This window comes from Phocoena sinus, chromosome 11, assembly GCF_008692025.1.
Source record: "Phocoena sinus isolate mPhoSin1 chromosome 11, mPhoSin1.pri, whole genome shotgun sequence".
Lineage (NCBI taxonomy): Eukaryota > Metazoa > Chordata > Mammalia > Artiodactyla > Phocoenidae > Phocoena > Phocoena sinus.
The window spans coordinates 96396705-96422268 of record NC_045773.1 but is presented as its reverse complement, the minus strand read 5'-3'; the positions used below and the strand labels follow the sequence as shown (position 1 = coordinate 96422268).

Below are 25564 nucleotides of genomic sequence, written 5' to 3'. Positions count from 1 at the left end.
TCTGTGGGGAGGAAGGTGAGCTCCGCGTCTTACTCTTCGACCATCTTCCTGGAAGCCCCACCCACTCATCTTTTTGAGGGAAGCTATAAAAGCCATGGATCAGCTGTGGGGTTTGGGGAGGGGATGCTGGCAAATGGTAGAATGTGGTGAAGACAAGGGCTGCGTGCTGGCCGAGCAGAGGCTGAACTTGCAGGGGACAGCACTCCAAAATCCTACCAAGAATCACCCCTTGGTCTCTGTGGGAAGTTTGCTTTTTCAAGGATCCTGTGGGCAGAGATTCTCTCTAGATATTTCCTCACAGGAGGAGATGAAGAGAAACTGGGTGGTGGAGCTTGAAGCTTTTTTTTTTTTTTTTTGCGGTACGCGGGTCTCTCACTGCTGTGGCCTCTCCCGTTGCGGAGCACAGGCTCCGGACACGCAGGCTCAGCGGCCATGGCTCACGGGCCCAGCCGCTCCACGGCATGTGGGATCTTCCCGGACCGGGGCATGCACCCGCGTCCCCTGCATCGGCTGGCGGACTCTCAACCACTGCGCCACCAGGGAAGCCCAGAACTTGAAGCTTTTTAAGTAGAAAAAGAGGAAATTGTTTGCTTTTCTTTGGTAAAAATATATTTAATTTCTTTACGCATATATACTCAGATAATACATAGTACTCCCTCAGTGTATCAAGTGAGCAGATATATGCCTCCCCCCCTGTTTTCACTTGGTTACTCCTTCTTTTCTTCCTCTTCCCCGCCCACCCTGCCTTAACTTTCCCTCCATCCTCAGCCACCCAAGGTAGCTCATGTAACTGCCATGTTTTTCTTCTCATATGGTTAGTTTTCTTCTCAATGGTTAGTTTGATGTGTCGACCTGGGTAGGTTATAGTACCCAGTAATTTAATCAAACACTAGTCTAGGTGTTGCTGTGAAGGTGTTTTGTAGATGTTGACATCTACAATCAGTTGACTTTAGGTAAAGGAGATTACCCTCAATAATGTGGGTGTGCCTTATCCAATCTTGAAGACCTTAAGAGCAAAAACTGAGGTCCCCTGAGGACAGGAACATCAAAATTCTGCCTGGGTTACCAGACTGGCACCCTGCCCTAAAGGTTTCAGACTTGTCAGCCCCACAGTCGCATGAGCCAATACGTTAAAATAAAAATCCGAAGAACCCTGGTTGATATAATAATACTTACTCATTTAATCATATAACTATTAACATACTGATAGAGATATACAGGTTTTTGCTATCTTTCGATTTGCAAAAATGAGATCATATTGTAAATGTGTTTCTTCATCTTGCTTTTTCTCATCAACGTTTAAAAGGATGCCTAACACTCCTTGGTCCTTAGTGCACATGAGTGCATATGAAACATGGAATGGTTCATTAAATCATTCTCCTACTAATTGAAAATCACTCTGTTTTCTTTTTTTTCCCACTATGAGTGATGCTACAACAAATATCCTTATATGTGCATATGTGTATAGACGGATGTATAAAGACTGACAGCCCCACCCCTAGCCAGGGATCCAAGGCCTGTGCCCATGTGTGGGTAAAATGAGGGGGTGGAGGTGAGAGGGGGAGATTTTCTGAGACTCCTTGACACAGGGGCCCAGTGCACTGTGAATCTGAAACCTGTTGGTGAAGTCTTAATGTGAGCTAAGTTTAGATGGGGAGGATGGAGATGCAATGGCTGACGGGATTAAGGTGAAAGCCTGGGAGCTTCCCTGGCGGTCCAGTGGTTAGGACTCCGCACTCTCACTGCTGAGGGCCTGGGTTCAATACCTGGTTGGGGAACCAAGATCCTGCAAGCAGTGTGGAACTACCAAAAAAAAAAGAAAGAAAGTTTGAATGAAAATTGGGATTTTCAAACAGATTTTATGTGAAATGGTAATGGCTCCTATACCTGAATGCATTATTGGGATGGATATTATGTCCTACTAGGCATTGCTTCTCCTAATTAAGTTTGTAAAACACAAGGCATGTAAGTTTGCCCTCGGGCCGGTCTTGATTGGACATGATGGCTGGGAACCTGAGGACCGCTGAGCGCACACAGTGGTTGATTTAAAACAATATAGAATAACTGGTTGGCAAAAGGAGATTATGTAACATTTTAATTAATGACATGCTAGAAGCTGGCGGGCTGGTACCAATGAATGCTCTGCATAGTAGCCCTGAGTGGCACAGGGAAAAGGTGGATGGTGCCTGAAGATTCACAGCAGACCAGTGAGGCTTAACTAAGGTTGTGTTGCCCACAGCCCCAGCTTCACCCTCAAAAAATACAACAGGCTCAAGAAGACTGCGACTCTGATTAATCTCTAGAATGCTTTCTTCTCTGTTTCAAACTCAAAAAGAGCCAACTGTAGTCATGTGAGAAGAACTCCAATTTGTGTTCACTGTCCTGTCGCAACATTACCTGAACTCACCAGTTTACTGTCATAATTTGATCAGAAGGGATTTGGCCTTGTTGCAGGTCCTGAGTGTAAGATTATAGCATACTGATGACATTACGAAAATATTGGAAACTGCAGAGCAAGCTAGGACTGACTTGAATGCCATGATGGATCACGTGACCAACTGAAGCTGGTTAATAAATCTAGCAAAGATCCAAGAGCCTGCCTAAAACGTGAAATTCTTAGGAATGTCATGGTCCAGAGCCATTCAAGATATTCCATAAGAGACTAAAAAATAAAGTGCTGTCACCACTCACCCTTAGAACCCAACCAAACCCCCAGCCTTTTGTTAGCTTATTTGGATTCTGGAGAATGCATATTCTACATCTGGAAATACACTAGGTCCTATCTGTAAGAACACCCAGAGGAAAGCCGTATCTAGTTGAGGATCTGAACAAAAGCAGGATGTGTCTGAATTACAGAACGCGATGGCTCTTTCACCACCTTTGGGCCCTTGGGATCCCCACTCAAATATGATTTTGGAAGTGTCTGCCTCTCCCACTCATGCAGACCAGAGCCAGTGGCATAAGCCCATGAGCACCTACTGGTGGCAACCATTGGGATTTTGGACCAGAAATTTTCCAAATTCTGGCCCCTGCCCCTTACACATTATTTGAGAAACAATTACTAGTGAGCTATTGGGCATTGATTTGGACTGCCTCAATAACTGTAGGTCATCCAAAATCATGAAATCTGAAGTCTCCACAGTGTCCTGGTGATGTCAGAGAAACACTCTTACAAGGAAGGCAGTGCTCAGAGGAGTTCCATACAAAATGGAAATGGTTTACACAGGAGCGTGCTACCAGGGGAACGCAGGGTGGTACTCACCATGCCCACAGCAGGTAGCTGCTTTTCCCCATGACTGACTTTGGAACCACTTGAAGAACTGCTGGGACTTACTGCCTCATGGCCAGTGGCGCTATGAACATCTGTTAGTTGACCCGCAAAGAGCTGCCTGGTTTACAGATGACAGTTGCAAGATGAATAAACAGTATCCTGTCTGGAAAGACCGATTAAAGAAAGTAAGAATAAATCAGCTCAATGGGCTGAATTGCAGGCTATTTTCCTAGCAGCGATGGAAGAATTGAACGATGGGAAAAGCTCCTACATTTGGGTTTTCACTGACTCATGTGCAGTAGCTAATGGCCTGGTCATATGGTCAGGTGATTGGACAATGGAAAACTGGACTATTAAAAGGATGCTCATATGAGGTGTGGCCCTATGGGGAACATTCTGGGAATTTAAGAGATATGTTTGGGTTTTTTCTGGCTGTATTGAGATATAATTGACATATAACATTGTGTAAGTTTTCAAGGTATATGGTTTTTTGACTTGATACATATTGCAAAATAATTATTATCATAGTATTAGCTAAAACCTCCATCACATAAGTACCTTTTTTTGTGTGTGTGTGGTGAGAACATTTAAGAGTTCCTCGTTTAGCAATTTTCAAATATACAATACAGTATTATCAACTATAATCATCTATGTTAGACTGCCAGGACTGATTCAACTCGAAACTAGAAGTTGGTAACCCTTTGTCCAACATCACTCCACTTCCTCCACCCCATACCCCCAGCCCCTGGTAACCATCATTCTACTCTCTGTTTCTATGAGGTTGGTTTTTTTGGTTCCACATATAAGTGAGATCACACAGTATTTGTCTTTCTGTGTCTGGCTTATTTGAGCTGGAGTAATGCCCTGAAGCTCCACCACACCCTCACCATCGCTTGTCATCTCTTTTTGTTGCTAACAGGTGTGAGATGATATCTCAGTGTGGTTTCAGTTTACAGTTCCCTGATGATTAGTGATATAGAGCACCTTTTCTTGTACCTATTGGCCATCTGTGTGTCTTTTAAAAGGAGGTTTGTAGTGACAGTTAACTACATTGAATGACTTACGTCTTTTTCATTCCTTTTCCTGTTTGCTCCTCTGATTGAGTAATTTCAGTTGATCTGTCTTCAAGCTCACTTCTGATTGGTCACGTCTGCTGTTGGAGCTCTCTCTTGAATTCTTCATTTCAGTCATTGTATTCTACAGCTCCAGAATTTTTGTTTGGTTCTTTTTTATTTTCTAAACGATTTTTATTTCTTCTTCCAAATTTTATTGAGATACAATTGATACACAGCACCGTGTAAGTTTAACATGGACAACATAATGATGTGATTTACATACATCTTGAAATGATTCTCACAGTAACTTTAGGGAACATCCACCATCTAATATAAAAACAAAATTAAAAGGGGGGCAGAGTCAGGATGGAGGACTAATCATTAGAGAAACGCAAATCAAAACCTCACACCAGTCAGAATTACCATCATCAAAAAATCTACAAACAATAAATGCAGGAGAGGGTGTGGAGAAAAGGGAACCCTCCTGCACTGTTGGTGGGAATGTAAATTGATACAGCCACTATGGAGAACAGTATGGAGGTTCCTTAAAAAAATAAAAATAGAATTACCATATGACCCAGCAGTCCCACTACTGGGCATATACCCTGAGAAAACTGTGAATGAAAAAGAGACCCGTCCCACAATGTTCACTGCAGCACTATTTACAATAGCCAGGACATGGAAGCAACCTAAGTGTCCATCAACAGATGAAGGGATAAAGAAGATGTGGCACATATATACAATGGAATATTACTCAGCCATAAAAAGGAACGAAATTGAGTTTTTTGTAATGAGGCGGATGGACCTAGAATCTGTCATACAGAGTGAAATAAGTGAGAAAGATAAAAACAAATACCGTATGTTAACGCATATATATGGAAACTAAAAGAGTGGTACTGGTGAACCTAGTGGCAGGGCAGGAATAAAGATGCAGACGTAGAGAAGAGACTTGAGGACACAGGATGAAGGGGAAGCTGGGACGAAGTGAGAGAGTAGCATGGACATATGTACACTACCAAATGTAAAATGGATGCCTAGTGGGAAGCAGCTGCATAGCACAGGGAGATCAGCTCAATGCTTTGTGACCACCTAGAGGGGTGGGCTGGGGAGAGTGGGAGGGAGGCTCAAGAGGGAGGGGCTATGGGGACATATGTATACGTATGGCTGATTCAATTTGTTGTACAGCAGAAGCTAACACAACATTGTGAAGCAGTTATACTCCAATAAAGATGTGAAAAACAAACAAAAAAACCCAACCAAAATTAAAGAAATGGAAACAAATTTTTTCTTGTGATGAGAACTCTTAGGATTTACTCTCTTAACTTGCATATATAACATACAGCAGTGTTAATTATATTTGTAATGTTGTACATTATGTCCCTACTATTTATTTATATTTATTATAACTGCAAGTTTATACTTTTTTATTTTTATTTTTTTGCGGTACACGGGCCTGTCACTGCTGTGGCCTCTCCCGTTGCGGAGCACAGGCTCCAGACACGCAGGCTCAGTGGCCATGGCTCACGGGCCCAGCCGCTCCGTGGCATGTGGGATCTTCCCGGACCGGGGAGTGAACCCGTGTCCCCTGCATCGGCAGGCGGACTCTCAACCACTGCGCCACCAGGGAAGCCCACAAGTTTGTACTTTTTGACAGCCTTCCTCCAGTGCTCCCTCCTGCCATCCTCCTGCACCCCCTCAGCACCCCCCCGCCCCGTAACCAGAAATTTGATATCTTTTTCTATGAGCTTTTGCTGCAAAATTTTTAATCTCTCCGTGAAATCTGAATGAAAGCCTTGCCAGGCAGAGTATTCTTGGTTGTAAGTTCACCTCCTGGTGGGTGTGGATGGTTGATAACGTGGCCGGCTGTGGGTTGCATGGTCTCTCAAAGATGATGCTGGCCCACTGCTGAGCAGGGCTGGGTCCTCGTGCTACTGGCTGAGGGGTACGTACAAGGGATCTCAGAGCTGGTCGGTCTGCTGGTGGGTGGAGCCGAGTCCCTGGGCATCCTGGGGCTGGTGTTGGCCTGTGAGTGGGCGGGACCAGGACCCAGAGTCTCTGGCTGCAGGGCCCTAGGGAACCCCAGTACTGGTCTCAGCCACTGGTGGGTGGGGTAGATCCTGGGGCTGCTGGCTGAGGGGCCCAAGGTGTCCCAGAGCCGGTGCTGGCCTCCGGGTGTTTGGGCCATGTCCTGACATGGAAGGCTGTGGGGTTATGACAGTCCTGTGGCTGATGTCTGCCTGTACGTGGATGGGGCCAGACCCAGGGGCCCCGAGGGCTGACTCCCACCCACTGGTGGGCAAAGCCAGATCCCAGGATCTCTGGCTGCGGTGCCCTGGAGGTCCATGAGTTTGTGTGTCAGCCACTGGTGGATGGGCCCAGGGCCCGGGGGTTCCTGGGGCTGCTGCCTGCTCCCTAGTGAGTGAGGCTGGGCCCAGGGCTAGTGCTGGCTCACTGGTGTCAGGGTGGGGTCCTGAGCCCTCTGGTGGACAGGGTCGCTGCCAGGGTGGCTTGGGGCTCAGGGGATCTTAAGATAGCAGGCCTGTTGGTGGGTAGAGCTGCGTCTCCGCCTGGCTGCTTGCTTGGCCTGGGGTATCCTAGTACTGGTGGTGATAGGCCAACTGGCAGGGCCAGTCCTTGCGCTAAGAAGCTAGAGGGAGAATTCCAAAATGGTGCTTCCTAGCCCCCGTGTCCTCGTGGTAGAATGAGCTCCCCCAAAAGGCTGCCTCAGTGTCTGTGACCCCAGTGTGACCTCAAACTGCCTCCTGCCTCTCTGGGAGGCCCTCCAGGATCGGCAGGTGGGTCGGGCCGAGGTTCCTTTCAAATGATTGCTTCTGCCCCGGGTCCTGGAGTGTGTGAGATTCTAGGCGCACCCAGTTGAAACGAGTGGAGTTTCAATTTCCCACAGCCCTCTGGGACTCCTGAAGGTAAAGCCCGTTGGCCTTAAAGCCAGTGTTCTGTAGGCTCATCTTCTCAGTGCAGACCCCTGAGCTGGGGTGCCTGACGTGGGGCTCAGACAGTTGCACTTGTGATTATCCTATTTGCGGGTCATCCACCTGCACGTGTGGGTCTTGACGGTACCGTGTCTCTGCCCCTCCTACCCATCTCATTGTGGTTCCTTCTTTATCCCTTTAGTGGTAGAAGATCTTTTCTGCTAGATTCCAGTCTCTCTCATCAGCAGTGGCTCTGTACACAGTTGTAATTTTGTTGTGCCCATGAAAGGAAGTGAGCTCAGCGTCTTCCTGCTCTGCCGTCTTGGCCACTCCAAATAAGGCAAATGTCCTATTTGGTTCTTTTTTATGTTTTCTCTTTGTTGAACTCCTCATTTTGTTCTTGGATGATTTCCCTGATACTGTTGAATTGTTGCTGTTGTTGTTTTTTATTTAAGAAATGTTTATTTAGCATCTTCTATGTTCTATATTTAGCTATTGTATACTATATTTATTTGTAACAAAGAAATAACCGCATATGTTGAGAAGTCTCTATGTCCTATACTCTGTTTTTTTGACATCTTTATTAGAGTATAATTGCTTTACAATGGTGTGTTAGTTTCTGCTTTATAACAAAGTGCATCAGCTATACTGTTAAATTGTTCATTTGTGTTCTCTTGTAGTTCTCTGAGCATCTTTAGACAATTATTTTGAATTCTTTGTAGGGCAATCTCCATTTCTTTGGGGCCAGTTACTGGAGGTTTACTGTCTTCCGTTGGTGGACTCTTGTTTCCCTGACTGCATGTAGCCTTGCACAGGTGTCTGCACATTTGAAGAATCAGTCACGTCTTTCAGACTTTATGGACTAACTTCAGTAAGGGAAGACTTTCACCTGCAGGTGGGGATGCGCTGGAGAGGGCTGTGACCCCAGGTCTCTTGGTGCAAAGATCCAAGCGTAGAAGCCAGGTGTCTGGGGGTTGAGGGTGTAACGTGTCTTCAGTTCAGGCTGCTGGGGTCCCCGGCGTTGACAACTGTGTGGTCCTTGGCCAGTGCTCTGGGGGAGTCAGCAGGAGCTGCAGTGGCTGCTGGGGTCTTCAGTGGTCCCTCCAGGCCCAGCGGCCAGGAATGAGGGCAGGCAGTGATGGTGACGAGAGCCAGCAGTGTGCATACACTCCGCCACGGAGGCCAGGTGCAGGTGTCTGAGAAGCGGCAGGGCCGGATGCAGACACACACGTGGTGCCGGAGGCCGGGGCAAACAGCAAGGGCCAGGACCAGCTGGGGGTGACCGGCAGCGGTGGGGTCCCTGGCCGTCAGCCCATACTACTGTGGCTGCTGGTTCTTGCCATGGATGCACAGCGCTGGATGCACAGCAGTGATGGGGGTAGGGCAGGGGCCATGCGCGTGCTTAGCTGGGGGGGCTAGTTCTTTTTGTTGGGTTTTGTTTGGTTTTGTTTAAATTTTTTTGGCTGTGCCTCGAGGCTTGCAGGATCTTAGTTCCCCGACCAGGGATTGAATCCGGGCCCCCTACAGTGGAAGTACCAGAGTCCTAACCACTGGACCACCAGGGGAGTCCCTGGAGGGGCTAGTTTTATATGAGTACAGGGCAGAGGCAGAAGACAGGGCGGACAGAGGCAGAAGACAGGGCCTGATTTGGGTCCACAACCAGCTACAGCGGCCCTGGCTCTCAGGCATGCTCGCCCGTGGCTACACAGCCTACCCTGAGGCAAACGCATGCTCTGGCCACTGGCCACGGGTGTCTGGCTGTCTGCATGTAAGTGCACAGCTGCAGGCGCTAGCCCCGAGTGCACCGTGATGATGGGGTCTAGGGTCAGCTGTGGGGCTCTAGGCTGGCATCCTCCACTCACAGGCTGCAGGGGACGGAGCTTGCTGCTGGTGTGGTCCCTGGGCTCCAGTGGGGACGGGGGAGGCGGGGAGGGAGAGCGGAGGGGCTCAGGTGGCTGGCGTCAGCGAACTTGAATACGGAGGCAGTGGCGGGGGCTGATACCATCGGCAGGGGGCCCACAGGCAGCTGTACTGGTCACTGGTTCCTTCTTCAGTGGCAAAAGCTGCTGGGTTTGCATGTGTGGCAGGTCACTGTGAACCACAGTTGCTCCCACTGTCTTTGGTAGCCTTGCTTCTCTTCCTTATTCGTAGCCATCTGTGTCATCTTTGCAATCTGAATGGAATGAGACTGAAGCAGGACCTTCGGATGGTGTCCCAGAAGGCCGGGGTGGCTGGTCGCTCGCGCTGCTCTTCCTTTCCTGGCAAGGGGACCTCTTTCTACTGCTGGTGCTGAGCACTGCCAGCCCAGGGACGGGCTGATGAAAGCAAACTTAAGCTGTCTTCCTTCTCTCTGTGTGCACTTATTCTTGGGTTTGTTGTTCTGCTCTGTTGCTGAAGTTTCTTCAGTTGACTTAAGTGGGCTCCAGAGCCCTCTGTTTTTGTTCATGGATAGCCGTGTAATTGTGGCCCTTCGCAGGGGTGGGGCAGAGCCTGGGGTCTCCTATGCCGCCATCTTGGTGACATCATTCTAAGGGGCACATTAAGTAGGACATGTCAGTGCCCATCAGAAAAACTCCCTTCTTGGGACTTCTCTGGTGGTGCAGTGGTTAAGAATCCGCCTGACAATGCAGGGGACACGGGTTCGAGCCCTGGTCCAGGAAGATCCCACATGCTGCAGAGCAACTAAGCCCGTGCGCCACAACTACTGAGCCTGCGCTCTAGAGCCCGAGAGCCACAACTACTGAGCCCACGTGCCCCAACTACTGAGCCTGTGCCCTAGAGCCCATGAGCCACAACTACTGAGCCCACGTGCCTCAACTACTGAGCCTGCGCTCTAGAGCCCGAGAGCCACAACTACTGAGCCCGCGCACCTACAGCCCGTGCTCCACAACAAGAGAAGCCACCACAATGAGAAGCCTGCACACCGCAACAAAGAGCAGCCCCCGCTCACCGCAACTAGAGAGAGCCCGCGCGCAGCAACAAAGACCCAACGCAGCCAGAAATAAGTAACAAACAAATTTTAAAAAAAGAAAATGAGAAAAGAAAAACTCCCTTTTTGGGAAATCCCTGGCAGTCCAGTGGTGAGGACTCTGTGCTTCCACGGCAGCACCTCAGGGGGCACGGGTTCAATCCCTGGTTGGGGAACTAAGATCCTGCATGCCGCACGGCATGGCCGAAAAAAAAAAAGAAAAAGAAAAATTCCCTTCTAGGTTTGGAAGGTGATTGGATCCACCAAGTGGACCTTTTGGACACCTTGGTCCATGAAATGAGTGGATGGACGTGAGGCGTACTGCAGCAATGCAGAGGAGGACTAAAGTGAGACGCCTTCTGAGGCACAAAACAATAACCAGAACTGTTCTGTCTGTCAACAAGAGAGAGAGTGCAGATGACTATGGGGGAAATTCCCTGGGGGAAGGCCTTGCACATAGCTGGACTGCACCCCAGGGGACCATGAATGGGTCGTAACAGTGATAGACGCTTACTCTGGAATGGGCTTCGCATAGGCAGTGGTAGACACAAATGCTTAAAATACTGTTAAAGGATTGCAACAGAAGATCCTTACCCATTTGAGTTGCCAAGTTACATTTCTTCAGACCAAGGGATGTCCTCTCCAGCCCATAATATCCAAGAGTATCCATTATCAAATGGACAGATCGCATTGCATATCCTCATTAGAGTAATGGTTTAATAGAGGAGCAGAACAGACAGCTGAAACGTTCGTTGTCTTAAACCGGGGGTGGCAGCGGGGAGAGAAAGGCATGCAGGGGAGGCTTCCATGCCTCCCCGAGTGTGTGCCCACGCTGCACAAGAGGGGGCCTCAGTAGACTCCTCTGCTGGGGTGGGGGGCCGGTGTGGAGGAGAGGGGGTGAGGGAGGATGCTGGTGCGACTCTAACTTTCTTTTTTCCTACGCGATGCAGTCACCCCAGGGCTAGGGATGCAACTGCAGGTGCTGGAGGCAGGGATGATTCTTTTTTCTTTTCTTAATATTTATTTATTTGGCTGCACGGGTCTTAGTTGCAGCACGCGGATCTTTCAGTTGCGGCATGTGGGATCTAGTTCCGTGATAAGAATCGAGCCCGGGCCCCCTGCGTTGGGAGCACAGAGTCTTAACCACTGGACCACCAGGGAAGTCCCAGCAGGGATGATTCTTGAGCAAGTAACTATCTCTTTCAACCTTCGTATCAGAATTCCTACAGTCCTGATAGGGTGGATTGTACCTTCACCCTGTCTAGAAAAGGTGGGGTGACAGTGAATGCACTGTTCTGCACCTGTGTAACCCTACTCTATACGAATGGGAGGGGTCCGAGGGGGAGACACTGGCTACAATAGTATTGCTGCCAGCAACCTGGACCAGCACACAGGCCGAAATGAATGTCCCTTCCAAAGGTGAAAAAGTCTGGGTAAAAATAAATGACAAATGGAGAGAAGGAGAGATAATAGCTGAGAGGAAAGGAATGAATAAGTGGGGTATGCAATGAGGGAAATCCAACTTTATATTATTGATAATACCTCAGAAGAGGCTCAGAACGAGAGATTCATATTATCTTTCAGGACAATTGTGCCTGACACCTGGGAGGGTAAAGCTATGTTTGCCAAGACCAGCCCAGGTTTTGGAACCTGAAAAGGTCTAGCGGCAGCCTGTAAACTTGAGGGCCATCACTCTGGGAGTCATGCTAGACAGATGGTTAATGACTAAATGGACTCTAGTTAATGACCAAGAGGACATTACTAGACTCCATTTAGTCATTAACAATAAGTCTAGTTTTGACTCTAGTTTTTTGACTCCTATTTTTCAGGCTATATTTACTACCAGGAATTTGGGAGGGAATTCTGGGAGCAGCCCTTCCTTCTGGGACTTCCAAACATGAGGTGTATGGCTCCTAGTGGAATGATCTCTGTGTAACTATGAACCTTGATGACCGAATACTTGGAAAGGTCCCCGGTTCTAGTGGACAAAATACAATGGCAGCATGTCCAACATGCCACTGCCATGCACGAACGCACATCACCCCTTTTTTGTGGATGGAAAATTATGAAGCAGAAAAGAGGAAAATAATAGGTGTCAGATGAGATTATAGCCTAAGCACCATGTGGTGGATCCAAGCGCCGCTGCGGTATAGCCCCACTCTGAGACCGAGGAGGACGTGGGAGGCTTTGTGGCATACTCAAACTAAATTACATCTCCTTGTGACTACCACTCATCTACCCCTATTACGGGGAACCCAACATTTTGGGGTGCAAAATATGCATCCCACCTGCACCCATGCTGCTCCACACGACGCAACAACATGCGTGGTAGATTGTACAACACTGGCCCGCAGGACAGAAAAAGACCGCAGGGGAGAGAGCTGCTGGCCCGGGCAGTCTGGGACAAGCAGAGTTGGCTTTAATGAGGAGTAACATTAAGAGGGAAAAGACTGATTAACTAGACTAGGCGGATTAGAGGGAGTACCTGGAAGAAGGAAAATGTTGAGTCAGCCTGGAAAGAAACTGAGGCTTTAGCAAAGTGAGTCAGGCAGACTCAGCAAAAAATGCTGGATAATGCTAGAACCCAGCTTTGGGAAAGGTTCTGTGCCACCACCCAACGGAGCCTCTTAAGTATTTTAAATACCGGTGGAGGCTGAAGCAGCCACGGGTCTTGTCCCTCAATCCTAGCTGCAGCCGGCCGCTCACGGGGCACACCTCTGGGAATCTCGTGGTTCTCCAAATTTATGGAAGTTTTCTGGGGGCACTTGTAACTTACACTGATGTACTGTGACTGTTCTCACCCTGGAGTAGGTCAAAATCATATCGGGACTTCCCTGATGGTCCAGTGGTTAAGACTCTGCACTCCCAACGCAGGGGGCCCGGGTTCAATCCCTGGTCAGGGAACTAGATCCCGCATGCCGCAACTTAAGGTCCTGCACACAGCAATGAAGATCCCACATGCCGCAACAAAAGACCTGGCGCAGCCAAATAAATATTTTAAAATAAATAAATAAATAAAATCAAAATCATATCATGTCTGCTCAAGCCCTTCTCTGGCTTGCCTCATAGTAAAAGCCAAATTATCACAAGTGCCTGCTGATCTGGCCCTGCTGCCTCTCCTCCTGGCTTTCCTCTTCTCATCCCTTCCTTTCTCTCCTCACTCCTTTGGTTCCATCTTGCCATGTGTTGTTATTTGCCTGTGCCAAACACAGCCCCACTTCAGGACCTTTGCATGTGCTGCCATTGCTGCTGGATTGATTTTTCTCCAGAAATCTTCAGGACTCACTTCTCCTCCCCATTCAACTCTTTGCTCAATGGTCACCTTGATTGAGAAACCCCTCTGACCGCTCAGTTTGAACGGCACGTACCCCCGCCCCATTGACCCTCACACTGTCTATCCCTGCACCCTGCTTTGATTTTCTCCGTAGCACCTGAAGTATTATATATGTGTTTGTTTGTGTGTATATTAGCTCTGTGAGTACAGGGGCTGTGTCTTAATTTCTGAAGTATCCCCAGAGCAAAGAACAGGCAGTAGCCCCAGCATCTTGGCACACACTGGGCGCTCAACCGATACTGGCTGAATGAATAACAAATGGCAGATAAAACGAAAGTTTTAATGACTGTACTGTGCCACTGAACTCTTTGCATTTTACTTGAGACACTTTCATCTGAAGCAATGGATGGTGAATACTCGCAGAATCTTCCTTGTAAGTGAGGGGAATGTTTTTGGTGGAGAGGCCTTTCACATACCCTCATATTACAGCACGTCAGAGAAATTCTGCTCTTGCTGTCTGCCAGCTGGGCTGTGCGTGTGGGTCAGGGATGGAACCCCGGATCTAACAGCCCTGTCTGATAGCACCTTCTATGCTGATGGAAATGTTTTATACTTGTACTTTCCAACAGGGCAGCACAAGCCACGAGAGTGTGACTATTGAGCCCTTGATATGCAGCTAGTATGACGGAGAAACGGAGCTGTCAACCTATTTAATTTCAACAGCTCCGGGGGCTGAGTCCAGACGACCAGCGTCATCTGAAAAAGAGAGCCAGAGAGCTCCCTGCAGGCTTCGTGACAGACCCCGCCCCCAGCCCCACCCCAGTGGTGTGGACCAGCCCCATTACTTTTCCCCTGTAGCTTCCACCCGGGTTTAAAAGGACCTGAGACAATGTGATTCCCTAGCTAACTAGTTCTCTAAGGCCCAGCCCAGATCAGTTTCTATTCCCCAAGAGTCCCATGACCCCATGAGATAGCATCCTGTCTCTCTTGTCAGGAAGAGGAAACTGACTCACAGTGTAACTGTCACGAGCTGAGGCCTCAGAACAATTTGCAGACTAGGTGAGGCTGGGCTTAGCTACATAGCAACCCTCACCCACTCAGCAGGTGGGTGGGTCTGTGACACAAATACAAACCTGTCAGAAGCTAGGCGTGATTATAATAGCTTTGATGGTGTGCCAGATACTGTTCTAAGTGGTTTACAGGATGGAGTAGATGCTAGTATTATTCCATTTCACAAGAAACTCATGTACAGACAGGTCAAGTTTGCCAAGATGACGCACCTTGTGTGAAACGATCAATGTTTTAAGCTGCTACATGTTGGAGAGGTTTGTTATGCAGCAAGAGCTCACTGTGGCTGGGGCTTCCTGGGAGGACTCTGGCATCCCGGCTACAGCAGGTTGGCACGTTGGCCAAAGATGGCACAACAGGTAAACGGTAAAGTGAGGATTCAAACCTGGGAGTCTGATGGCAGAGCCACTAACCTTGACTGTATCAGCTGAGGTTCTTGGTGGCCAGCAACAGAAAACAATGCTCGCTAACATGCCTTTCAAGTTTTTGTAGAAAAGGCAATAGCACGGCCTGCGCCGTTTCCCCATTCTCTTTGAGATCGTGACCTTCTGCAAAGCCTGGGCCTCTAAGGTGACTGCTCATCTTTATTGTCCTTTCCTACCTGCTCTTTGGTTTTTTCTTTTAATTAATTAATTAATTTTTAAAAACATCTTTATTGGAGTATGATTGCTTTACAATGGTGTGTTAGTTTCTGCTTCATAACAAAGTGTATCAGTTATACATATACATATGTTCCCATATCTCTTCCCTCTTGCGTCTCCCTCTCTCCCACCCTCCCTATCCCACCCCTCTAGGTGGTCACAAAGCACCGAGCTGATCTCCCTGTGCTATGCGGCTGCTTCCCACTAGCTAGCTATTTTACATTTGGTAGTGTATATATGTCCATGCCACTCTCTCACTTTGTCGCAGCTTACCCTTCCCCCTCCCCAAATCTTCAAGTCCATGCTCTAGTAGGTCTGTGTCTTTATTTCCATCTTACCCCTAGGTTCTTCATGACCTTTTTTTTTCTTTCTTAGATTCCATATATATGTGTCAGCATACGGTATTTGTTTTTCTCTTTCTCACTTACTTCACTCTGTATGACAGACTCTAGGTCCATCCACCTCACTGCAAATAACTCAATTTCGTTTCTTTTTATGGCTGAGTAATATTCCATTGTATATATGTGCCACATCTTCTTTATGCGTTCATCTGTTGATGGACACTTAAGTTGCTTCCATCTCCTGGCTATTGTAAATAGAGCTGCAATGAACATTTTGGTACATGACTCTTTTTGAATTATTGTGTTCTCAGGGTATATGCCCAGTAGTGGGATTGCTGGGTCGTATGGTAGTTCTATTTGTAGTTTTTTAAGGAACCTCCATACTGTTCTCCATGGTGGCTGTATCAATTTACATTCCCACCAACGTTGCAAGCGTTCCCTTTTCTCCACACCCTCTCCAGCATTTATTGTTTCTAGATTTTTTGATGATGGCCATTCTGACTGGTGTGAGATGATACCTCATTGTAGCTTTGATTTGCATCTCTCTAATGATTAATGATGTTGAGCATTCTTTCATGTGTTTGTTGGCAGTCTGTATATCTTCTTTGGAGAAATGTCTATTTAGGTCTTCTGCCCATTTTTGGATTGGGTTGTTTGTTTTTTTGTTATTGAGCTGCATGAGCTGCTTGTAAATCTTGGAGGTTAATCCTTTGTCAGTTGCTTCATTTGCAAGTATTTTCTCCCATTCTGAGGGTTGTCTTTTGGTTTGTTTATGGTTTCCTTTGCTGTGCAAAAGCTGTTAAGTTTCATTAGGTCCCATTTGTTTATTTTTGTTTTTATTTCCATTTCTCTAGGAGGTGGGTCAAAAAGGATCTTGCTGTGATTTATGTCATAGAGTGTTCTGCCTATGTTTTCCTCTAAGAGTTTGATAGTTTCTGGCCTTACATTTAGGTCCTTAATCCATTTTTAGCTTATTTTTGTGTATGGTGTTAGGGAGTGTTCTAATCTCATACTTTTACATGTAGCTGTCCAGTTTTCCCAGCACCACTTATTGAAGAGGCTGTCTTTTCTGCACTGTATATTCTTGCCTCCTTTATCAAAGATAAGGTGACCATATGTGTGTGGGTTTATCTCTGGGCTTTCTATCGTGTTCCATTGATCTATATTTCTGTTTTTGTGCTAGTACCAGACTGTCTTGATTACTGTAGCTTTGTAGTATGGGGTTTATTCCAGGAATGCAAGGATTCTTCAATATATGCAAATCAATCAGCGTGATACACCATATTAACAAATTGAAGGAGAAAAACCATATGATCATCTCAATAGATGCAGAGAAAGCTTTCAACAAAATTCAACACCCATTTATGATAAAAACTCTCCAGAAAGTAGTCATAGAGGGAACTTTCCTCAACATAATAAAGGCCATATATGACCAACCCACAGCCAACATCGTCCTCAATGGTGAAAAACTGAAACCATTTCCACTAAGATCAGGTACAAGACAAGGTTGCCCACTCTCACCACTCTTATTCAACATAGTATTGGAAGTTTTAGCCACAGCAGTCAGAGAAGAAAAAGAAATAAAAGGAATCCAAATCGGAAAAGGAAGTAAATGTGCCACTGTACTGTTTTTATTTTTACAGTGAATGCTTCAGATAGAGCTGCTTGTGAACCACACTCACGTGTGGCTCTCCTGAAAGGCCTCTCACGTGGGCTTTAACACAGGAGTAGTTGGTGCCCAATAATGCCATGACAATAATGTCAGTAATCACAACCATAGTGACAGCTGTGTGGCAGGCACTGTGTACCATGCGTTCCACATGCATTCTCTGAAACCTCCAGCAGCCTTGCAGGATAGTCATTTAATCCCTGTTTCCCAGAAGAAAGGATTGAAGCTCAGAGGGGAAAGAATGTCTTGCCTAAGGCTACATCATCAGAAGGTAGAGTTGGAATTCTCACCAGAATTGTCTGAAAGATCATACAATTGTACTGCTTTAGGCTAACTTCTCATTTAAAGTCATTTAAATTAGAGATGAAGATAATAATTGTATTCATCTCTTTCCCAGCACCCAGTATGTGCAGGACACGGTAGAGGCTTTCTATGCAATTATTCAATTCTTACAAGGACCCTCTGAAGGAGTAAAGACTAGTATTCACACTTTACAGAGTGTGATGGTTAATTTCAGAGGTCAGCATGGCTAGGCTCTGGTGCCCAGTTACTTGATCAAACCCAGTTTAGATGTTGCTGTGAAAGGATTTATAGATGGGATTGATTACTGATATAATTAAATCAATTGACTTTGCTTAATGGAAATTATCCTTCATGCTGTGGGTGGGCTGCATCCAGTCAGTTGAAGCACTGATTCTGATCCGAGGAGAGAGGGTGAGACAGGATTCATGGGGCCGCCTAGACCCAAGAGGTGGGAGCCAGTCTCTGAGCAATTTTAAGAGGGAGAAATGTAAGCGACCACATTTTTCTCAAAGCAGGGTTAAAACTGGGGCAAGATCAAACTTGCTCAAGCATTCTGCCCAGTAACTGTATTTGCACCGCAAAGAGACAATCATCAGTCCTAGAGAAAGGGCGCTGGGAGCTGGGGTAGGGGGACGGGCAGTGCATACCTTGGGAATGTACCCTCCTCTCCGCTCCCTCAGGGCTCGCAGGGGACCAGAGGTCCGAATGCTCCTGGATCAACGTGAATGTCTGAATTAATCGAGGCAGACCGCCCCAAAATCCGTTTTAGTTAGCTAGTTAGGGGACTTCCCTGGTGGTCCAGTGGGTAAGACTCCACGCTCCCAATGCAGGGGGCCCGTGTTCAATCCCTGGTTGGAGAACTAGATCCCGCATGCCTCAAATAAGAGTTACCATGCCGCAACTAAGGGTTCGCACGCCGCAACGAAGTTCCCTCGTGCCGCAGCTAAGACCAGCGCAACCAAAATAAATCAAGCAATCGATCAATAAAATAAATAAATAAATATTAAAAATAAGTTAGCTAATTAGAACTGCTCCTCGGGATGGCATTCCAGACTAAGACTGAGATCATGATGGCAGCTCCAGGGCTACCCAAGGCCAGCTCATCTCCATGTTGATGACTAATGGTTTTTTACTCCATAGCCAGTCTCAGTGTTGGGATTTTACTGCAAAGATGTGGGGTTCTGGAAAGTTCTGAGATTGTACCACTAATGCCTGGGGGGAGGGTTACCAAGGAAGGGAAGATGAAGGAGGGAGTTTGCCCAGAGATAAACCTATAAGGGGTGTGTGTGTGGTCTGAATGTCTGTCTGTCTGTCTTTCATCTAAGCTCCTCTGACTTCAGAATCTTGCTCAAATTTACACAGTAAGTGCAGGAACCAGACCTCTTGGTCTTCTTACTAGAGCAGCAACCCAGTAATAGGATTGAGTGCGTGCGTGTGCGCCTTGTGTTGTGTCCACCTTATCCCAAACTCTTCTGGAATGTTATCAAATCGATTATCAGTGGATGCCACAATTAATGAAAGAACACTTACCCTTATTCTCTTTCTGGACACAGAGACCTGAGGTCAGTTTTTCACTTAGTGGCAGATTCAAGCTGTCGATGTTTAAGCTCCCCTAACAGTGTGGAACTTAAGCCAGTTGGCACTTTGGGCACTCAGGGCTCGTGCTGGCAACGTGGCGGCAGAACTGGATGCTCCAACAGCAATGCTGGGATGGTCTGAAAGCCAGGCTGCACCCCTGCACCCGTAAGTGTTTCTTCCTGCACAGTAAGGGTCCAAGCTCAGCTTTTCCTTGAATAAAAGCTGCTGATTTGATTTTTAAGATACATTTTACTTTGGAATAATTCTAAATGTACGGAAAATTTGCAGAGGTATTACAAGGGTTCCTATATATACCTCCCGTCAGTTTTCGTTTCTCCTAATGGTATCATCTCTCGTTACCTTTGTGGTATGTTTGTCAAAGCTTAGATATTGACGTCAATACATTACTAATAACTAAACTGCAGACTTTATTTGGGTTTCACCAGTTTTTCCATTAATGTCCTTTTTTGTTCCAGGATCCAGCTCGTGATACCTCATTCACTTAGTTGTCCTGTGTCCTTAGTGCCTCTGGTCTATGACAGTTTCTGTCTTGCATTTTTTGCCTTGACTGTTTTGAGGAAGACTGGACAGATGTTTTCTAGAATGGATCTCAGTTGGGGTGTATCTGATGTATTTTCTCAAGTTCATAATGCGATTATGAGTTTAGGGGGAAGAATACCACAGAGGTGAAATGCCCTTCTCATCACATCCTACCTGGGGGTCTCTGACGTCCACAAGATGCCATTGAGGTGTTGACTTTGATCACTTGGTCAAGGTCATGTTTGCCAGATTTCTCCGCATTAAAGTAACAGTTTTTGTCTTTCCGTACGCTATTGTTTGGCAGTGAGTTACCAATCCAGCCCTACCCTCAGGGGTGGGGGAATTACCTGAGGTAATTCCTTTACCTCCTGAGGCGGGAGTAATTTGATTTGTTTTTTTGAAAACTGAGGATCACTCTGCTATATCCGACCTCGTTTATAATTTGCCATTTCTTTATATTATGTGAGGGAGAATGTGTCTATCATCTTATAGCTGATTTAGGGATTAAATCAGGGACATGGGACATAGGGAAGAACAGGAAATACACCGATGAACAAAGTGGATGGTGAGGCAGGCGAAATGAGGTTATGCTCACATATGAAATCACTGTGGAACATGCTCTGAATTTAAGCAGTTTCATCTAAAAAACTTGAAATGATATCATCTATCTTCTTGAGTAATTGTGAGAATTAAGTTGTACAAGGAACCTGGAAGTACTGAGCACAATGTTTGGTATACAGTAGATACTCAATAAAGGTAGTTGCCTTCCCTTCAAGAAGAAAATGACATAATGTAGTTTTCAGGAGCATGGATCCTGGCTCCTGGCCCCAAACTGACTGCTTTTGAGACTTGGTTCTCCTGCTTCAAGCTGTGTGGACCTTGGGCAGTTACTTAACCTCTCAGTGCCTCAGCTTTTTTCTTGGGCAAAAGGGAGATAATAATAGTATTCCTCTGTTGGTGGCAATGTTAATTGATGCAGCCACTATGGAGAACAGTATGGAGTTACCTTAAAAAACTAAAAATAGGGTTTTCCTGGTGGCGCAGTGGTTGAGAGTCCGCCTGCCGATGCAGGGGACACGGGTTCGTGCCCCGGTCTGGGAAGATCCCACATGCCGCGGAGCGGCTGGGCCCGTGAGCCATGGCCTCTGAGCCTGCGCGGTCCGGAGCCTGTCCTCCGCAACGGGAGAGGCCACAACAGTGAGAGGCCTGCGTAACGCATAAAAAAAAAAAAAAAACTAAAAATAGAGTTACCATATGATCCAGCAATTCCACTTCTGAGCATATATCCAGAAAAGATAAAAACTTTAATTTGAAAAGATCCATGCACTCAAATGTTCATACCAGCACTATTTTTTTTGTGTGTGTGGTACGTGGGCCTCTCAGTGTTGTGGCCTCTCCCGTTGCGGAGCGCAGGCTCCGGACGCTCAGGCTCAGCGGCCATGGCTCACGGACCCAGCCGCTCCGCGGCATGTGGGATCTTCCCGCACTGGGGCACGAACCCGTGTCCCCTGCATTGGCAGGCGGACTCTCAACCACCGCCACCAGGGAAGCCCCCGATACCAGCACTATTAATAATAGCCAAGACGTGGAAGCAACCTAAATGTCCATCAACAGAGGAATGGATAAAGAAGATGTGGTACATATATACAATGGAATATTACTCAGCCATAAAAAAGAATGAAATATTCCCATTTGCAGCAACAGGGATGGGCCTAGAGATTTATCATACTAAGTGAAGTAAGTCAGACAGAGAAAGACAAATATCATGTGATATTGCTTATATGTGGAATCTAAAATATGACACAAGTGAACTTATTTACAAAACAGAAATAGACTCACAGACATAAAAAACAAACTTACGGTTACCAAAGGGCAAGGAGGGGAGAGATAAATTAGGAATTTGGGATTAACAGGTGTACACTACTATATGTAAAATAGATAAACAACAAGAGCCTACTGTATAGTACAGGGAACTGTATTCAGTATCTTTGGAATAACCTATAGTAGAAAAGAATCTGAAAAGAATATATATATTATACACATATATATATAACTGAATCACACCTGAGACTAACACATTGTAAATCAACTATGCTTCAGTAAAAAAAAATTAGTATCCCTCTCGTGAGGAATAGTCGGTATGAGTTTTAAATGATTTATTGTATGTAAAGGGCATAGAACAGTGCCTGGCACACTTGCAAATATTCCACATCATTCAATACATTCATAGCTTGGGCATCAGGAGAAAAATACAATATGCATTGTTTTAATATTTAATCATTCTCTAGATTACTATATCCCACTTTTTTTCTGTCAGATTTGTCCTCAGCATTATTGGGGTATCACTAAGATACAATAAACTGTCCATACATGTACAAGTGAAAAATTTTGACACATTAATATATCTGTAAAGCCATCAGTACAATCAAAATACTGAACACGTCCATTAGGCCCCCAAAGTTTTCTTATGTCTCTTTATAATTCCTCTCTTTTTTGCTTCCTGTTCCCGGGAAACTACTGATTTGCTCTCTGTTACCGTAGATTTGTTTGTGTTTTCTAGATATTTCTATGAATGGAATCATATAGTAGGTACTTTCTTTTTGGGAGGTGTGGCTTCTTTCAGCCCGACTATTCTGAGGTTCGTCCATGTTGTTGCTTCTATAGATAGTTCATTCCCTTTTATCCAGAGAAGTATTCCATTATGTGGCTATATGATAATTTTTTTTTTTTTGCGGTACGCGGGCCTCTCACTGTCGTGGCCTCTCCCGTTGCGGACACAGGCTCCGGACGCGCAGGCTCAGTGGCCATGGCTCACGGGCCCAGCCGCTCCGCTGCATGTGGGATCTTCCCGGACCGGGGCACGAACCCGTGTCTCCTGCATCGGCAGGCGGACTCTCAACCACTGCGCCACCAGGGAAGCCCTATATGATAATTTTTTAATCCATTCCTCTGTTTATGAGCATTTGTATTCTTTTATTATTTATTATTTTACTATTACTATGTTTTGCTCTTGCAGATAAAGATGCCCTGAACAGCCATGCCCAAGACTATATATGAACACATGCTTTGATTTCTCTTGAGTAAACACTGTTGATCCTCATTATTCACCGATTCTATATTTGCAAATTTGTCTACTTTCTACAATGTATAACCCCCAAATCAATACTTGTGGTCATAGGCCCACTTGTGCAGCGCAGCAAAACACCCGAGTCGCCAGACTTGTACGTTCCCAGCTGAGGTCGAACAAGACGATGCTCTGCCTTCTTGATTCTGCTCTAAGACGGATGAGCTGAGGATGGAGATGGGGGCGGCAGGGTGCCTCGTGCCATCAAAGGACTCCAGCTCTGGGGCCAGTCGATGGGGCTTGAATCCCCACTCAGGCTCCTACCAGTGGGGCGGCCTCAGACAAGTCACCTAACATGACAGAACTTCTGTCTGGGTGGGTTTCTGTCCCTGGCAACCGCGTGATTCCTAAGCCCCTCACCAACTGGGCTGCGACTCTGACTCTAGAAGTCCTTCCTTCCTGTTGTCACAGACCTCTGGTGTTATACTGGCCTTGCTGTTGCTGATTAAGTATTGGTGGTAGTGGTTACCAGGGGCTGGGTGGGGAGGGGATATGGGAGTTGTCGTTCAATGGGTAGAGAATTTTCGTTATGCGAGATGAGAAAGTTCTGGAGTTCTGCTGACAATATGCATATAGTTAACACTACTGTACCGCACACTTCAAGGTGGTTATGACGGCAACGTTTATGTTATATGCTTGTATGCCACAATAACATTTTTAATTTTTAATTTAAAAATGCTTTAACAAGTCTTCAGTGCCAGTGATTAGGGGTAGAATATGAATTTTCCGTTTCAGATCTCGGTATCAGAGACGGGAAGGGGTTTCTGTGTTCAATTTTCCTGCGTCAGCATGTGCCCCTGATTCAAAACTACTCTTCCATTCAGCTAATTTGACAGAAATGCAAGAACGTGTCAAATATGGAAGGACAGGAGTAGGGGGCTTGGGGGGGAAGAGGGGTGAAAATATCAGCAATGGCCTTCATAGTGGGGACAATGGGTAAGAGCTTGGAAATACGCTGATGGATTGGGTTAACTCTTGTTTTTATGAGAAATAATCTACTTACAGAAGATAACTAAGGATTTAGAAGACAGTCATAAATACAAATGTTATTAGAATTAGATGCCCTTAACAAGAGTTTTGAATAAAACTGTCAGTTTTGGTCGCAAAGTTTCCAAAATTGTCTTTGTTTGGCTTTGGATGTATTTACCTACTCCTGCTAAGACTAGCCCAAATACTGTAAAAAAAAATAAACAAAATTCAAAACTTAAAAAAAAAAAAAGCACTAGCCAGAATAAGTGTTATCACACTGGACTTCAAAGTGCAAATGTGTTATCAGCCTCTTTTAAAAGCACAAATATTATCTTTAGCTTAGGTTTCTAAGGGTAGAAACTGAACTGAAGACCAGTGTCATGAAGTTAAGATAATCTTGTGTAATCTGTCCTTCAGTTGAATAGGCGTATAGAAGCACTTGTAAAATGCTGTTTCCTGAAATCCTTATGGAAAGGAAGGAAACATTTTTGGAAGCAATGCATTGCCTGGATCAGCCCTGACCAGCTGCCCCTCCTGGCTGTGGTGCTCACGGCTGTTTCCTTCTCTGAATGGCATCCTGCTTTCCTCTGTAAATGACAGCAGATGACAAGATGACCTCTAAGCTTCTTCCCAGTTCTGGCACTGGACAGTTCTCTTATGTGACCATTTAACTTTCCTGGAAAAAAAAAAGGTGAGAATTAAAAATTTGATACTCAAATTACATGAGAAGAATTAAAATTAAATGATTTGATTTTGATGTGAGTGTGCCTAGAACATTGGGGAAATTTTTATTTTTAGCACTGATATCTAATTCTGCAAATGAATAATAGAAGTGATGGCACACAACCATCGCTGGTGCATCCTACTGCCTTCATATGCTCTACAGGCTGCTCAGCTGTCCCTGCCGGCACATAGCAAAGAATCCCCAAGAGTACTCCGTGCTCCAGACCTTGCTTGCTTTGCTTCCATCTAATCTAACCTGTCTCTTGTCCATTTTTTCAGAACCTTCGTTAAATGTCATTGTTTCCAATGACTTTTCTTTTCTGTCTGTGCCACGCAGCATGCGGGATCTTGGTTCTCCTGACCGGGGATCGAACCATCCATGTCCCAGGCATTGGGAGCGTGGAGTCATAACCACTGGCCTGCCAGGGAAGTCCCCCAGTGACTTAAGGAGATGTATAGAAGTTATTGCTATGGCGTTTTTCTGGAATAACTCACCAAAACAATTTGCTTGCTTATGAGACATCTTAAATGTCCTTATGGAAACCGCGGCTGGCTGGTTGGGTTGGGACCTTGAGGTCTGGGAAGTTCTTCGGGGTCGCTCACATGCCACATTGAGCCCTCCTCCTATGTCTTCAAAGACGTGTTCTTCCCTCCGAGTCGCTCCCAGTCTATTGGGAGAATAAAATGCTGTATTGGCACAAAAATTCTCCCTTCCTTCCACGCACAAGATTTTCCACCTTGTCCAGCTATGCTGTACAGGGCCAGTGTGTGGCAGCACCACGTTTTGCCAGAGTTTGAGAAACAGTGGAGTCAGGCAAAGCAGCATGCTCTGAATTTCCGGTTCTCTAGAGGTGCAGGTGAGCCTCTAAAAGTGACCGTCTGCAACTCAGCAGTTAGCGGTTTTAGTAGTCAGTAGTTTTCTATGTGCCAAGGTCTGAGCAAGTTGCATTCCACTTATTAACCCATATTCATCCGCCAAACAAACTTACTGGTATTTTCTTTATTTGACAGATGACAAACCTGAAACAGAAAAGCAAAGCCCCTTGCCCAAGCTCATACCGCTAGGAACCAGCAAAACCGAGATCCAAACCCACCCAAGTCTCTCTGTCT

The 25564-nt window shown here is 46.1% G+C and overlaps 1 protein-coding gene across 5 annotated transcripts in view; it reads left to right on the top strand.

Moving 5' to 3' along the window:
- The window catches only part of GCNT2 (glucosaminyl (N-acetyl) transferase 2 (I blood group)), a 123922-nt gene that overhangs the window by 5708 nt on the left and 92650 nt on the right, over nucleotides 1-25564 (top strand). The window contains exon 1 of one of the 5 annotated variants that reach the window (XM_032648056.1): nucleotides 8073-8634. The exons of 3 other annotated variants lie outside the window; for them this stretch is intronic. The gene's annotated coding sequence lies outside the window, so the exon portion shown is untranslated. Of the gene's footprint in view, nucleotides 1-8072; nucleotides 8635-19055; nucleotides 19264-25564 lie in introns of those variants that run through there. One more of the 5 variants, XM_032648055.1, reaches the window with a different exon arrangement.